The 15,083-nt window shown below is 31.3% G+C and overlaps 1 long non-coding RNA gene across 1 annotated transcript; it reads left to right on the top strand.

Moving 5' to 3' along the window:
* The first annotated feature begins 3,906 nt into the window (after window positions 1-3,906).
* LOC139487532 (uncharacterized) lies at window positions 3,907-14,843 on the top strand. The gene is made up of 4 exons (XR_011655832.1): window positions 3,907-4,045; window positions 11,011-11,161; window positions 12,862-12,976; window positions 14,547-14,843. It is a non-coding gene; the product is annotated as an uncharacterized lncRNA (long non-coding RNA).
* The last annotated feature ends 240 nt before the right edge of the window (window positions 14,844-15,083 follow it).

Genomic DNA, 15,083 nt, shown 5'->3' with positions numbered 1-15,083 from the left:
TAATACTTGCCTAATCTACGGATATAAATTTCATAAAGCTGAACTAGTTAGTTTTCATAGAAGAGCTATTTATCAAATTGCTATGTCGCATTTCACGGCATTGACGCAATAACGTGCTTAACGTCTATATGTCTCTGATTTTATAAATTAAAGGGTTGTAAGGGTTGTCCATGTGGAGGTGCTCCTTTGTAAAGGATGCTTATAAACAAAATAATTTGTTATATGTTCCAAGAATTTGTATAGTATATAGGATATTAAAAGAATGGGGATACATTTTTTTTACATACATATAGAGAAATGCTTCTTCTTCTTCTCTGTATTAGCTTCCTTTAAATAGGAACACCTCTAATATATATATTATTAGAGTATTTGGGGTAAATTTTGAAAGATTTTTTCTGGTTGTATGTAGATAACTATGTACAGCACACTATGTAGGAGGTTTTCTTTCATTTATAGGTTGTTTTTATATATATATATACAGATTGTTTTATTTTGTATCTTTTTATTTTATTTTTATTATAATAATGGTAATGTGCACCATAGCAGTATTTACATGTGACGGTCTTATATACATGTTTTTGTTTTAAAACTTAACCATACAATATTTAAAAGTTGTACAAAAACAAAATAAGTGTCTATAGTGATAGTAGTTATATATATATATAATTCCATTTTTTATAAAAGGATAGAGTTATAGATTAATTTTCTAAAATGAGGTTACTTAATTATTTTAAAAGGATCAAGTATGTATTTTAAAAAGTAAAAATATATATTGCATCAATTTTAATATGATAAAATATCTCATAATTGTGAACATCAATTTTCTTGACTGGCGATGTGGAATTTCATTGATAAAAACTAGAATCTTTTATCTAATTAAAAAGCTAAAAAATAAAAAATAAAATAAGACAGTCATTAAAAACAAAGTTCTTATTCTTAGGTTCAGTATCATGTAATAAATTTACTTTGTTTTAAGTGGAAAATGTGGTTAAAAATATTTTGGCATCATATAAAATTATCATTTATAATACAGGAGCTTGTCATTAATTTTAACTGTTTTAATTATATGATAGCATTTCTCATTTTATAGAGATTGTAAATTTAAATTATACTCATAATTTAGAGCTGAACTCGCATTCGGGTGATTATCAATTCAGCTTGATGAATATCCTCCTTTTGTCTCCTTTACTAACACATTTATTTGAATCGTCTATCTCTAGTCCATATAATGAGAATTTGAATATATATTTGTTTCTCCATGTTTAACATTTTTTAATAAAACAGTTCTTATATGTATAAACATTTATCCGTTTTTGCTTCTTCACTAACCACTGAATATTGAATATTAATACACAGTATAATTGTTCATATACCTGTACACTTTGGTTTTACACAATATTATTTGATGTTCCGTGCATCTAATATTTCAATTCTCTTGATATGTAGTTGGAATAGTAGGTTTCTAGCTTTCTGCTCTAACTTTTCTGCCAGTTCCATTCCTATACTAAGGGATTCTTTAAAATTGCTCCAGTCTAATATCAGACGTGTAATTTCCATCTTATTGTTGCAGTATGTATTCCATTTTGCAGGACCACAGCTATCCAGAATGACTTTTTTTATATCTATAAAATATTTCTCTCTTATAGTGCTTAGTACAGGACAGGTGGTTATCATGTGTACTATGTCTTCACTTTCTGTATGGCACAGTTGACATGTTGCTTCTGTTGAGAAATGTGTGAACTTATGTTTGTCTGATTGCAATATATAAGTTCCAGTCATCATTCTGGATTTCACAATGGATTTTCTTATCTCAATTCTGGGTTGATTTTTTAGCTTCCATACATGTGCTGTTTTTCCTATTTCCAAATTATCTATGCAGACATATTTAAGACTGGTTTTATTGAAAGCATCAGATTTTAATTTATCATTCCAAAATTTGTGAATTTGTCTATTGATTTCTTCCTTCCATGCATTTTTTTTGGGTGTGCTATTTTGAAGTATGTTGATTGAAGGTAGACTGTATAACTCTAAAATGTTCAGTATTTTGCTGAAGAAACTTTTCTTGTTATCGAAATTGGTAGCTATCTGTCTGTTCATGACATCTTTGATTTTGGTATTGTCACATGTTATAATGGAATATAGTAGTGATAGTTGTCTCTTATGTATTTCAGCTTCTATCGGCAAGGCTCCCAGAAACAGTAGGACAGCAGCATTTGATGTCCTTTCTGGTAAGGACTGTAGGTGTCTCAAATTCTTCCTGTGAAATTTCTCTAGATCTTCAAGATTAGATTTTGTTAATGGAAGTACCTCTAATCCATATATTAATCTTGGTATAACATATGTTCTATAAATTTGGTAGGAGATTTCTGGGTTGAGTCCATTGGTGCCATGTACTCCAGATCCCATAAGAGCATACCTTGTTCTTCTTGCTGTTTGAATTCTGTCTTTTACGTTGAAGTTATTTTCTGAACCATCTGTTCTTTTTACTCCTAGATGTTCACTGCAGTCAGTGGTTTTTACTTTTTTACCATCCATAGTCCAGTTGTAATCAGTTTTAATTTTTGAGCAATCGATTATTTCAGTTTTTGTAGGATGTATTTTGTAATGATGTTCCTTTGCATACCTGTCTATAACATTCAACATTATTTGGAGCTCATGCTCATTATTTGAGATGAAGGCGATATCATCGGCACAGGTTGGTGCTCCTATATAGATGTCTCCTAGATGATAACCCAGGGAATTCTGCTCTAGCTCAACTAACAAATCCTGCACAAATATTTTATATAGATGAGTAGAGAGTATCCCACCTTGTCTAACTCCTTGTTTTATTGTGAAGGATTCGCTTACCCCATCTAGCCATTTTACTTTGGAGCTAAGCCCATTATATAGTTCTGTTAGGATCTTCCAATAGGTGGGGTGAATATTCTGATCAATGGCCTTGTCCATAAGAATTATATGCTGGACAACATCAAATGCTGACTGAACATCTAGAACAGATATATAAAATTTTTCAGTTGACTTTTTGATTTCATAGCGGGCTTCAGATATAAGCAGACTTGACATTATTGGTGACAATCCTTCTGTAAATCCGAACTGTAGCAATGTTTTTGATTTTAGATTTAGTTTTTCTATAAAAGCATATTCAAAGGTTTTTCCAATAGTAGCTGTGACTGTTATACCACGATAGTTCCCCATGATAGTTGGATCTTTTTGTTTTTTCAGTACTGGAGTAAGTAGGCCAAAAGTAAATGCTGTTGGTACTGCTTTATTCAGTAGGATGTTGTTAAAAATTGATGTTAATGCAGGGGTAATAGTAGTTTTGGAGTACTTTAGATGTTCAGCTGATATCCCAAATTCATCAGCACTTTTTTTGGTATTAAGCTCATCTATTGCTTTCATGACTTCTGTATCTGTAAAGAGTTCTGGTTCCACAGTACTTTGGTCCATTGCTTGTTCATATAGCTGCTGTCTGATTTTACATAGGTTGAGATAGTTATTGTCAAATAACTCTTCCTTTGGGACACTCAGGTCCTCGTAGTAGGATGCAAAACTTCTTCTTTGATCTTCTGGTATGAAATTCAATTCCCCATTGATTTTTAAGCAGTTTGTAGAAGTTTGTTGGCTGCTACGGTTCCTATTGATTAGTCTATAGAAAAGTTGGGTATTTGGGTTGTCCATTATCTGTTGATATAAACTTTGTCTACTGACAGCTTGTTCCATTCTTACTTTGCTACGCAATTTTCTCTTCTCCAGCTTAAGTGTTGTAGCTAATGGATGTTCTTTCTGTTTACCAGCTTCTTGCCACTGTTTGTATATATTTCTGCAAGATTTTATAAGTATTTGAACATCAACAAATATCCGCCAATCTCTATTCCGGATTCGGATTTTTTAAAACGCTTGAAAGATACAGATTATGACGCGTTTTGAAGAGAAGGACGCCGCCGATAATTTGTCAACAACAATAGTACTTGTTTTAGCCAATTTAACAAGACAACCAATACCAAGGAGCTATGAATATTAATAAATACTCGAGGATATACTACAGGTAACTCAAACAAATGATTTAATAGTGCAGGAATAAACAGAAATCTGCAATGACTGAATGTTTTCATCTTCGAGTTTGGTATAGTGATGTAGTGTCCGTTCGACATGTTTCACGTTCGCCCAAGTACCTGTGGCTGTTCGCCCATGATCGATTCGCCCTGATTTTTATACCCCCGCTTTGAAAAAAAGGGGTATACTGTTTTACCTCTGTCTGTCCTTCCGTCTGTCTGTCAGTCAGTCCGTCCGTCCCATGAATATTTTTCGTCACATTTTTCTCAGGAACTACACTACCAGGATTTCTGAAATTTGGTTTCAGGCTTGATATAAGTCAGCTGTAATGTGTGATGCGTTTTCAGATTCATCACTTAACAACTTCCTGTTTACCGAACACTTGTTTGATTTTACACATGATAGCCAAGTTGAAAATTTTTCGTCACATTTTTCTCAGGAACTACAATACAAGGATTTCTGAAATTTGGTTTAAGGGTTAATATAAGTCAGCTATACTGTGTGATGCGTTTTCAGATTCATCACTCGACAACTTCCTGTTTACTGAACACTTGCATATTTTTACACAATTAATATTATCCACTTGCAGGGGGGGTATCGTCAGTGAGCAGTAGCTTGCATTTTCACTTGTTTTTTATATGTTGTCTACTTGCATAATGTTTATTATTTGAACAGAGTATGGCAAAGAATGTTGAAAAATTTGGCGAATACATGTATGTGTATTGCTGCAAACGAAAAATTATTATCCCTTTAATTTTGTTTAAGTACTTATCGTTATTGATATTTGTTTACTGTTACAATTCATGCAGTATTATAACAGAGACATATATAATAATTAAACTGTCTATTTGTTGTCTCTTTGACATCATTCCACATTTCTATTCTCAATTTTATCAAAATACTTTTCATGTTTTACAATTCGTATATGTTACAGTAAATACATGTAGGTGAAATTAGGAATTATGTGTAATTACTAAAATTTAGGAATTACATGTAATCCCCGATGTACTTAGTAAATACAAGTAATTCCTGAAACGGCCCAGTTATTACCAGTAATTACTAATTTTAAAATGAATTTTGACACCTATTTAATAACTGTTAAAACAATGTAAGCTGATCAAAAGTTATGGTAATTCTAGCTATAGAAGATCAGTGAGTACTCTTAAAAAGTGATTAGCCTAAAATGTACCTTTTTTGTTATAAGAGCATTAGCTACGAGCTGTTAAATAAATTAAATATGATTTTTATACGACCGCAAATCGTCGTATATTGCTATCACGTTGGCGTCTGCGTCGTCGTCGTCGTCCTGCGTCCGAATTCTTTTAGTTTTCGCACTCTAACTTTAGTAAAAGTGAATAGAAATCTATGAAATTTAAACACAAGGTTTATGACCACAAAAGGAAGGTTGGGATTGATTTTGGGAGTTTTGGTCCCAACATTTTAGGAATTAGGGGCCAAAAAGGGCCCAAATAAGCATTTTCTTGGTTTTCGCACTATAACTTTAGTTGAAGTTAATAGAAATCTATGAAATTTTGACACAAGGTTTATGACCACTAAAGAAAGGTTGGGATTGATTTTGGGAGTTTTGGTTCCAACAGTTTAGGAATTAGGGGCCAAAAAAGGGCCCAAATAAGCATTATAACCTTGGTTTTTGCACAATAACTTTAGTTTAAGTAAATAGAAATCAATGAAATTTAAACACAATGTTTATGACCACAAAAGGAAGGTTGGTATTGATTTTGGGAGTTTTGGTCCCAACAGTTTAGGAATAAAGGGCCCAAAGGGTCCAAAATTAAACTTTGTTTGATTTCATCAAAAATTGAATAATTGGGGTTCTTTGATATGCCGAATCTAACTGTGTATGTAGATTCTTAATTTTTGGTCCCGTTTTCAAATTGGTCTACATTAAGGTCCAAAGGGTCCAAAATTAAACTTGGTTTGATTTTAACAAAAATTGAATCCTTGGGGTTCTTTGATATGCTGAATCTAAAAATGTACTTAGATTTTTGATTATAGGCCCAGTTTTCAAGTTGGTCCAAATCAGGATCCAAAATTATTATATTAAGTATTGTGCAATAGCAAGAAATTTTCAATTGCACAGTATTCAGCAATAGCAAGAAATCTTCAATTGCACAGTATTGTGCAATAGCAAGAAATCTTCAATTGCACAGTATTGTGCAATAGCAAATATTTTCAATTGCACAGTATTGCACAATAGCAAGAAATATATAATTGCAAAATATTGTGCAATAGCAAGAAATTCCAATTGGATTTCAATTGGAGTTATCTTTCTTTGTCCAGAATAGTAGTTGAATCAACTTAAATCATTGTTTTATACAATATACAATGTATATTCACTTTTACTACCAACTGATAGATTAAAACAATCTTTACCATTTAGTAATAACAAGCACTTTTTTTACATTTTAATATTTTATGATGTATTTAAATGAGTAGTTATTGTTGCAAACTTCATTAGAAATTTGAATTGAGATCAGTTTTGAAATAAGGGAAAGGGGGATGTGAAAAAAAAATTTGGGGGTCAATTTTTTTCATTTCAGATTTCATAAATAAAAAGAAAATTTCTTCAAACATTTTTTTGAGAGGGTTAATATTCAACAGCATAGTGAATTGTTCAAAGGCAAACATATTTTTTTTAAGTTCATTAGACCACATTCATTCTGTGTCAGAAACCTATGCTTTGTCAACTATTTAATCACAATCCAAATTTAGAGCTGAATCCAGCTTGAATGTTGTGTCCATACTTGCCCCAACCGTTCAGGGTTCAACCTCTGCGGTCGTATAAAGCTGCACCCTGCGGAGCATCTGGTTTTGTTTGTTAAATTATTAATGAAAATTATATAGTGAAATTATAATTCACTTTTAGCAGTCAATCTGGTTCTATTTTACTTAAATAAGCAGAGAAACATGGTTGATGATTTTTGCACTTGCAAGTGACTAATTGGACCTCATTGAATATGTATTCATGTGAACTTCAATTCAACATCTAGCTGGAGATAGGTTACTGATGTATTCATATTTAAAATTGTAAGGGTTTCGCAGAATCCAGTATCTCGCCTACTTTAGCTGTTAGTCGCAGGCTCAACAAAAATGGGGGGGGGGGGGGGGGGGGGAGGATATCAAATCTTTTGACTAGTGCTGTAAGAAGCTTCTGTCCAAATTTGGTTAAAATCCAGGATGGTTTATGAAATCTAATAAATGTCTAAAAAAAACTTTAACCGCAGACTCAGTGTATGTAATGTTAACTGGGGAAAAAAACAAGTCCATTTATAAGGAAATACGAAAAGGGATTTCGAAAAAGGGATTTTTTTTACAAACTTTACTTCTGGAAATTATTTTATGATCATAAACAAGCTTCTGTCCAAGTTTGGTAGAAATCCAGGATATTCTGAGAAAGTTATAAAATTTAAAAAACTTTAACTACAATGTGAATGTAATGTTAACTGGCATATAAGTCCATTTATAAGTAAAATACGGAAAAACTTGATTTTATTTTCACAAAATTTACTTCTTGAAAATTATCTCATAATTATAGTCAAGCTTCTGTTCACGTTTGGTAGAAATCCAGGATAATTTAAGAAAGTTATCAAAATTTAAAGAACTTTAATTATATAACCACATAGTGAATACTTGTGGATGATGCTGACGACAGAATAGCTTGCTGTGTCTCGCTTTTGCGACAAAGGTCGTAGGCTCGACAAAAAGAAACATAATCATAATGACAACATTGAAAGAAAATCAAAAGGAATGGCTTATTTAATCCACAAAAGATCATTCTTATACAGATAAAAACGATAATAAAATTTTGTTGCAGGTATATAAGCTGGAGTCTGGAGGTCTTGAAAAACTCATAAAAAAAGAGAAACACAAAAATATGAAATGTGACTCTTAACACCATCAAATTGTATAAATTTGTTTGTGAAGAATGTCAGCTTTATCATGTTTATCACAACAGTTTGACAAAAGAAGTTGTAAATAAAACTATTTTGTAAAAGGAATTTGACTTATGTCATTGGGCAACTTTATATGCAACAACAACAACAAACAACAAATATTTTATTTGCCAACCACGGCGCCCAAAATGAGCAGAACAATTACAATGTAATTTTCAAACATAATGTAAAGTAAATTAAAAATAGGTTAAAAAGGACATAATATGAGTGATTTTGATTTTATTGATTAATATAAAATATTAAAGCAAATGAAGTCAGCAGAGTATGCCTGATGAAGATTGCAATATAAAGAAATTATGAGATTTTAAGAATTATTCAACCAAATTTGGCATTATCAAATGTTTATCATCAAAAAGAGCTGGCAAAGTTGCCTATAAACTTCTCACAAATGTATATCTTAATTTTGGATTGATATCATTGTCTTGCCTGCTGCAAATGATATTAAGGGAGTTTCAATACTTTTAAAACAACCATTTTTCAGTTTCAATTCACAACCACTAAAGGTGTGCCTTATATTCATTAATTAAATCCTTAATTAAGTCAGCCCTAAAATATCTACCCTTTTACTTTCTTATTTTGTGTCTTGGATTATATCTTTAATTTTAAATTAAAAATATCAAGTCAGTAAATAGCTGTAAAAATGACAAAGAAAATCAGTGAATACCAGTAATCACTGAAACAACTAGTAAATACATGTAATTACTAAATTAGCTAGTAATTACAGGTATTTACTGAAATGTTTAGTAATTACGTGTAATTCCTAATTTCACCTATTTACTGTAACATATACATTGTATGTACATCATTGTTTTTACTCATTTTTGACTAGTTTATCAAAACAAAACATAATTTACAGTCTCACTAATTAGCGACAAGACGAATATTTGTTTATGATTCAAACCGATACTACATAGTACAAAAAAAAACTACAGGCGGATTGTACATGTTGTACTACATGTATCTTATCTATGATTAACTCAAAGTCATATATATAGCTAGATAACAAAACACTTGCAGTTTAATATCACATTTATTTGTACATGACACAGGACAATCACTGACAAGTTTCAAGACTTGCTAGCAGTAACTGAAAGCCAGCACAAATGCCTAATCTGTCGTACACTCTTATTCTGCAGGTGGCTGTACCTCACTTTTTACATTAGATACCATTTAACGTCATACAATGTATCAGAAAACACATGACAAGTTGCATATCAAGTGTAAAATTTGTTTCAGTTCAGACTATTTTATTTTAGCAGAAACTGATCTGGAATTATGGTCCAAAACAAGCATTTTTCATGTTACATGGTGTATGTGTAGGATCTCTATAAATTGTACCACTTTGTACATGTAGCATTGTAGGTTCCATACCTCAAAAGGAAGGTTTGGATTACTTTTTGGGGTAATGGACTAAACCTTTTTATAATTATGGGTAAAAAACAAGTATCTGGTATCCGAACATCAAACCCTTGAATAATATACATGTACATTGTGCATCATTTGTGTATGTTCATACATCTGAACGAATATATACATGTAGATACATGTATAAGAAGATATGGTATTATTTCCCTTCACCCAACTTGACCCAAGATCAATAGACATATTATAAAACTACAGGTCACAGTAAATCCTTCAACAATGAGCAAATCCCATACAGTGTACCTTTCTATGGATCTCTATGAAATTGAGCCTCAATTGCAAGGTTCGATACCAAAGTGGTAAAAATATAAGATCAAAGGGGTTTATTATAGAAGTTTAAGGGAAAATTGTATAAAAATCAATTTCAAATGGTAACAACTTGAAAACTAATTTAATAATGACAGTTACTATTGTAAGACAACAATCATGACCTGATGACAATGAATGGAATGACCTGCTTTTAGTTATTGTGCCAAATTTAATAAAACTTTGCCTCAATCATTTATTGCGAACCCTATCTTAGTTTTCCATAGATTCACCTGCAAGTTACCTGTCCATTTAAACTTTTGTAAGTCCTATTGTCCCATCTAACAAATACAACAGGTATTGTTCTCTGTGTAGTTTATTCACTGGGACCTCTAAATTTCTTCTAGGAGAAATATATCACTCATTGATTAATTTACCTGACCAAAAAATTATCTTCTTTTTTATTGAAATGCTTCTAATAACTCACATAAACTGTATGCAATATTGTATTTATTCAATATTATCATTAATATATTTTCAATCTGTTCAATATAAAATCTGGTTTAATACTAAAAAGTTTATTTCAGACACATTTTTTAGTATTTTCCAATGAATTTACATGTTTTTGTTGTTGTTCATTTGTAGACTTATGTTTATGAAGACCTTAATTTAAAAATAATATTATATTCAATTTTTTATTTATCAAACACACAAAAATATTGAATATTTGATCAGAAATCAACTTTTAATTTTTGAATCAGTATTACAAATGTAATATGGAACACATTAAAAACGAGTTACTCCAGGTATCGAATAAATACAACACCACATGCAGTTTTGTGAGTCGTTACTTAGTATTGGTATAAGTATTTTTTCTTCATTGACAGTTCAATTTTTTACTCAGGTAGATTAATCAATGAGTGATATATTTCTCCTAGAAGAAATTTAAAGGTCTGAGTGAATAAACTACACAGAGAACAATACCTGTTGTATTTGTTAGATGGGACAATAGAACTGCCAAAAGTTTAAATGGACAGGTAACTTGCAGGTGAATCTATGGAAAACTACGATAGGGTTCGCAATAAAGGGTATCTAATGCTATTAATTGTGATTTTCAAAACAACAGTGAAGACAGGTGAGCGACACAGGCTCGACACAGGCTCATGATATTTGATACTTGTAGATAATTACATGTAGTACAATTCCAAGTCTAATACAAATAGAAAGAAATTCATGGATATTACAAGCTAATTGTTTGCAAAACTCTTTGAATAGTATTGTGTCCACATGCTAAATACTGTTTTCACCCTTTCAGCAATATAACAAGGAATGGACAGAGGAGTTGACTATTGATTATGACTGATACTGGTAATACTGGAATGAAGTAACCTACATGCAGTGTCCAATGACTCCATGCCTGACAGTCCATTTTTACATGTACATAAAATGTATGTTGACAGCCAATGGTAAGTATTAATCTTCATAATACATGTATATACAATGATTGTATGTGCATCTCTGAGACTTACATTTCACTGTTGTGTGGCTTCATTACTGACCAGAGACTGATAAGAATTAGATTATCCTTTATTTTATCTTCAAATATTATGTACTAGTAACTACATATATGTACTCAATGACTTGCATTCATTTAACTTGTAATAATTATGATGCAGCATCCAACAAAAAGTATGTATTTTTTAGCTCACCTGGCCCAAAGAGCCAAATGAGCTTTTCTCATCACTTGGCGTCCGTCGTCTGTAAACTTTTACAGAAATCTTCTCCTATGAAACTACTGGGCCAAATTTCACCAAACTTGGCCACAATTATCATTCGGGTATCTAGTTTAAAAAATGTGTCCAATGACCCAGCCAACCAACTAAGATGGCCGCCATGGCTAAAAATAGAACATAGGGGTAAAATGTAGATTTTGGCTTATATCTCTGAATCCGAAGCCTTTAGAGCAAATCTGACATGAAGTAAATGTGTTTATAAGGTCAAGATCTATCTGCCCTGAAATTTTCAGATGAATCGGACAACTGGTTGTTTGATTGCTTCCCCTAATTGGTAATTTTGAGGAAATTTTGCCGTTTTTATACGACAGCAAAAATTGAAAAAATTTTGGGTGTAATGTATATATTAGTATCACAATGGCGTCGTCTTCTTTGTCATCGTCCGAAGACATTTGGTTTTTGCACTCTAACTTTAGTAAAAGTTAATAGAAATCTATGAAATTTAAACACAAGGTTTATGACCATAAAAGGAAGTTTTGGATTGATTTGGGTGTTTTGGTCCCAACAGTTTACGAATTAGGGGCCAAAATAAGCATTTTTCTTAGATTTCGCTCAATAACTTTAGTATATTAAATTATATAAGAAAACAGAAATCTATGAAATTTTAACATAAGGACTATATGACCACAAAAGAAAGGTTGGAATTGATTTTGGGAGTTTTGGTCCCAACGAATTAGGATTTCCAGTAATACATATTTTTGGTACAGTCTCAGAAATAGTACCTATCAGTCTATGCAAAAGTAAAGGTGTACATTTTTTTGTATATGAATAGAATTTAATTGTTGCAGATTAAACATTTTTAGAAATTTAATTTTAAAAATAAGGAGATGTGGTAGGATTACCAATAAGAAAACCATCATGGTCATCCACATTCAAAATGAAGGGGAAATAACCACTTTTAGGCCACTTTTATTCTGACCTTCAACAATGAACAGAAAAATACTGCTTAGTCAGCTGTTTATGATCCTGACAACAGTTCAATCTATAAAACTAGTAATAGTCATTTTGCTAGTGATGTTCATAGTGACACTTATTGGTTATAAAAAAAATCAATTGTTTTCTCTGTTGCCACTAGCTGTTGCAGTCTGTGCCAACCTGTTTTAGTGTCTGTCTAACTGAAAGAGAAATTTGATTCTTTTTCTCTTCTTATTACAAATGTATGTCAACCGAAAAATCAAAAAATTTCTATCTGACCGAATTATCTGATTCACTGCTTTTGGCGAATATTTTTTACAATAGTTGCCTGTGTGAATTTGATTTACATTGTATATCTAAATGAATTTTCATTTGTATTGCCTTTTTTTTTTATTTGGAAAACATTAATCAGGTTCAGGGCTTATATTTATAATAATTAATGGAATTTAAATTTTCAGAATTGCACATTTGTTGCTCCCAAGATGTAAGAGGATTTGAAGTTATACAATGAAATGAATGAATTGATTAGAAATACATGTAGATGAGACCCTATAGCTACAGAACATGTAACTGGTATGTATTGGTTATGTGGTATTTGTAGTCAAAATGGTAATTTTTTGGTATGACAAAAATGCTGAAATCTGAAAATTTAAAAAGGAGTCTTGAAACACAAACTGACAAAATAAAAAAAAACATTTTCAATCAACAGATCTGATCAAGGGAAAAAATAATCTGCTATATATACATATATGGAATAGGCATGTAGTTACATTTATCATATGTTTAGTAGTAAATACAGTAGTTTTTTGCATATTTGATAAATAGTCTGCTGTTTAATCAATATCGCATACCCTTTATCACACCCCTACTTTTTTTTTTTTTTTTACATAAAGTCAGTTTTTATTTATGTAAGCTCAAGAAAAATTTTCCTTAAAATAGGTCCAAAAGAACGGTCATTCGGGCTTGACGCAATTTATTGAATGACGTCATTGTGTGGGATGATTGCCAATGAGACAACTATCCACAAAAGACCAAAATGACAGACATTAACAACTATAGGTCACCGTACGGCCTTCAACAATGAGCAAAGCCTACCGCATAGTCAGCTATAAAAGGCCCTAATAAGACAATGTAAAACAATTCAAACGAGAAAACTAACAGCCTTATTTATGTAAAAAAAAATGAACGAAAAACAAATATATATGCAACACATAAACAAACGACTTTTATTCAGTTTGTTAGTTAATCGACCTGGTTTACACATCAATAACCTCTAGAAAAAAATGTGTTTAATCCTATAATATACCCATGTGTTATGCTTGTAGTTTTAGGAAATTAGAATATCAAAATAGCTTGACTAAGATTAAAAAAATTACTGATATCATGAATTAGGTATTTTTTGTCTTGTCTGCAACTGATTGAATGGTCATAATGGTGTAGTACATGTCTGTCTGGGCATGGTTCATCTTACCATGACCTGATATTCATTATGATGGTTCATTGGTCAATATTAAGTTTCATATTTTAGTCTGTTTGTTGTATACTGTATATAATCAATTTAGATATTGATCAGCTATATTTGGTGTAAGCAATGATTGTAAGAGGCTAAGACATGTAAGAAGGGGGCTTGAAAATAATGAGTTGTGTTATTATAGGCACTAAGTATACTTACATATACAGGTTATGTGTAGTACACCTACATGAATAGAGTTTGTTTTCATTTAAGAAGTTTATTATAAAAATTTAACATGGTATGATTGCCAATGAGACAACTATTCACTAGAGTCCAAATGACTGAATACTGCTAACTATAAATGATCATATGTACAGCTTTCACCAATAAGAAAACTGATACAGAATAGCGAACTATAAAATGTCCTGAAACAGGGATTGTAAAAACCTGTGTTTTATGAGTATTGCCCACCCCGGTGGGAAATACTGGGAAAACCCAGGTTTTACTGTCAAGGTTTTACTGGGTAAATCACCATAAAATCACCAATTGATCATGTCAGGGCTTAAAATACAATACAGTTTTCTCCTGATTATAAGTTTGGTAAATTATTGGAGATTAAATTGATGTTATCTTTTTTGCTGGACTACAATACAGAAATAAACATTACATGCTGATTTTATTGTATTACAGGAACTGTAGGAAGTATTCCAAGAGTATGATTGCTAAGTATGCATTACAGGATTTTATCATTGGAGCAACATCCAAGGATAATAAGTGGAAATGTATGAAGGAATCCTTGGGTACAAATATCAATTATATGCAGAAGTGGACTCTTAAACATTATTAACAGACATGGTAGTCAAGAAATTTATACCATTACCAACTGGAATTAACTATTGTGTATATTTTTTCAACCATAAGTACTTTCAGAATACAATACAATTCAAATTCAGATTATTGTGTCAACATACAAAAATGTACAAGTTACATTTAAAAAAAAATGAAAATGCATATATATCATGTATATGTTTTTAAAATAAATTTTATATAAAAAAATGAAATAACAAGAATTTTTAGCTTTATATTGTGCAGCCAAACTTGGAAATCTTTTAATGGTATATGCCTATATGAAAAAAGAAGTAAATGGTTGTTAATTACAGAGAGACTTTCAATATGGTACATTTGTATATCAGCTAGCCTTTGTTTCATAGAACTTTCTTTTTTAGT

This window comes from Mytilus edulis, chromosome 9 (genome assembly GCF_963676685.1).
Source record: "Mytilus edulis chromosome 9, xbMytEdul2.2, whole genome shotgun sequence".
Classification (NCBI taxonomy): Eukaryota; Metazoa; Mollusca; class Bivalvia; order Mytilida; family Mytilidae; genus Mytilus; species Mytilus edulis.
The sequence above is the reverse complement of the archived record's forward strand: the minus strand, read 5'-3'. Positions and strand labels throughout refer to the sequence as shown.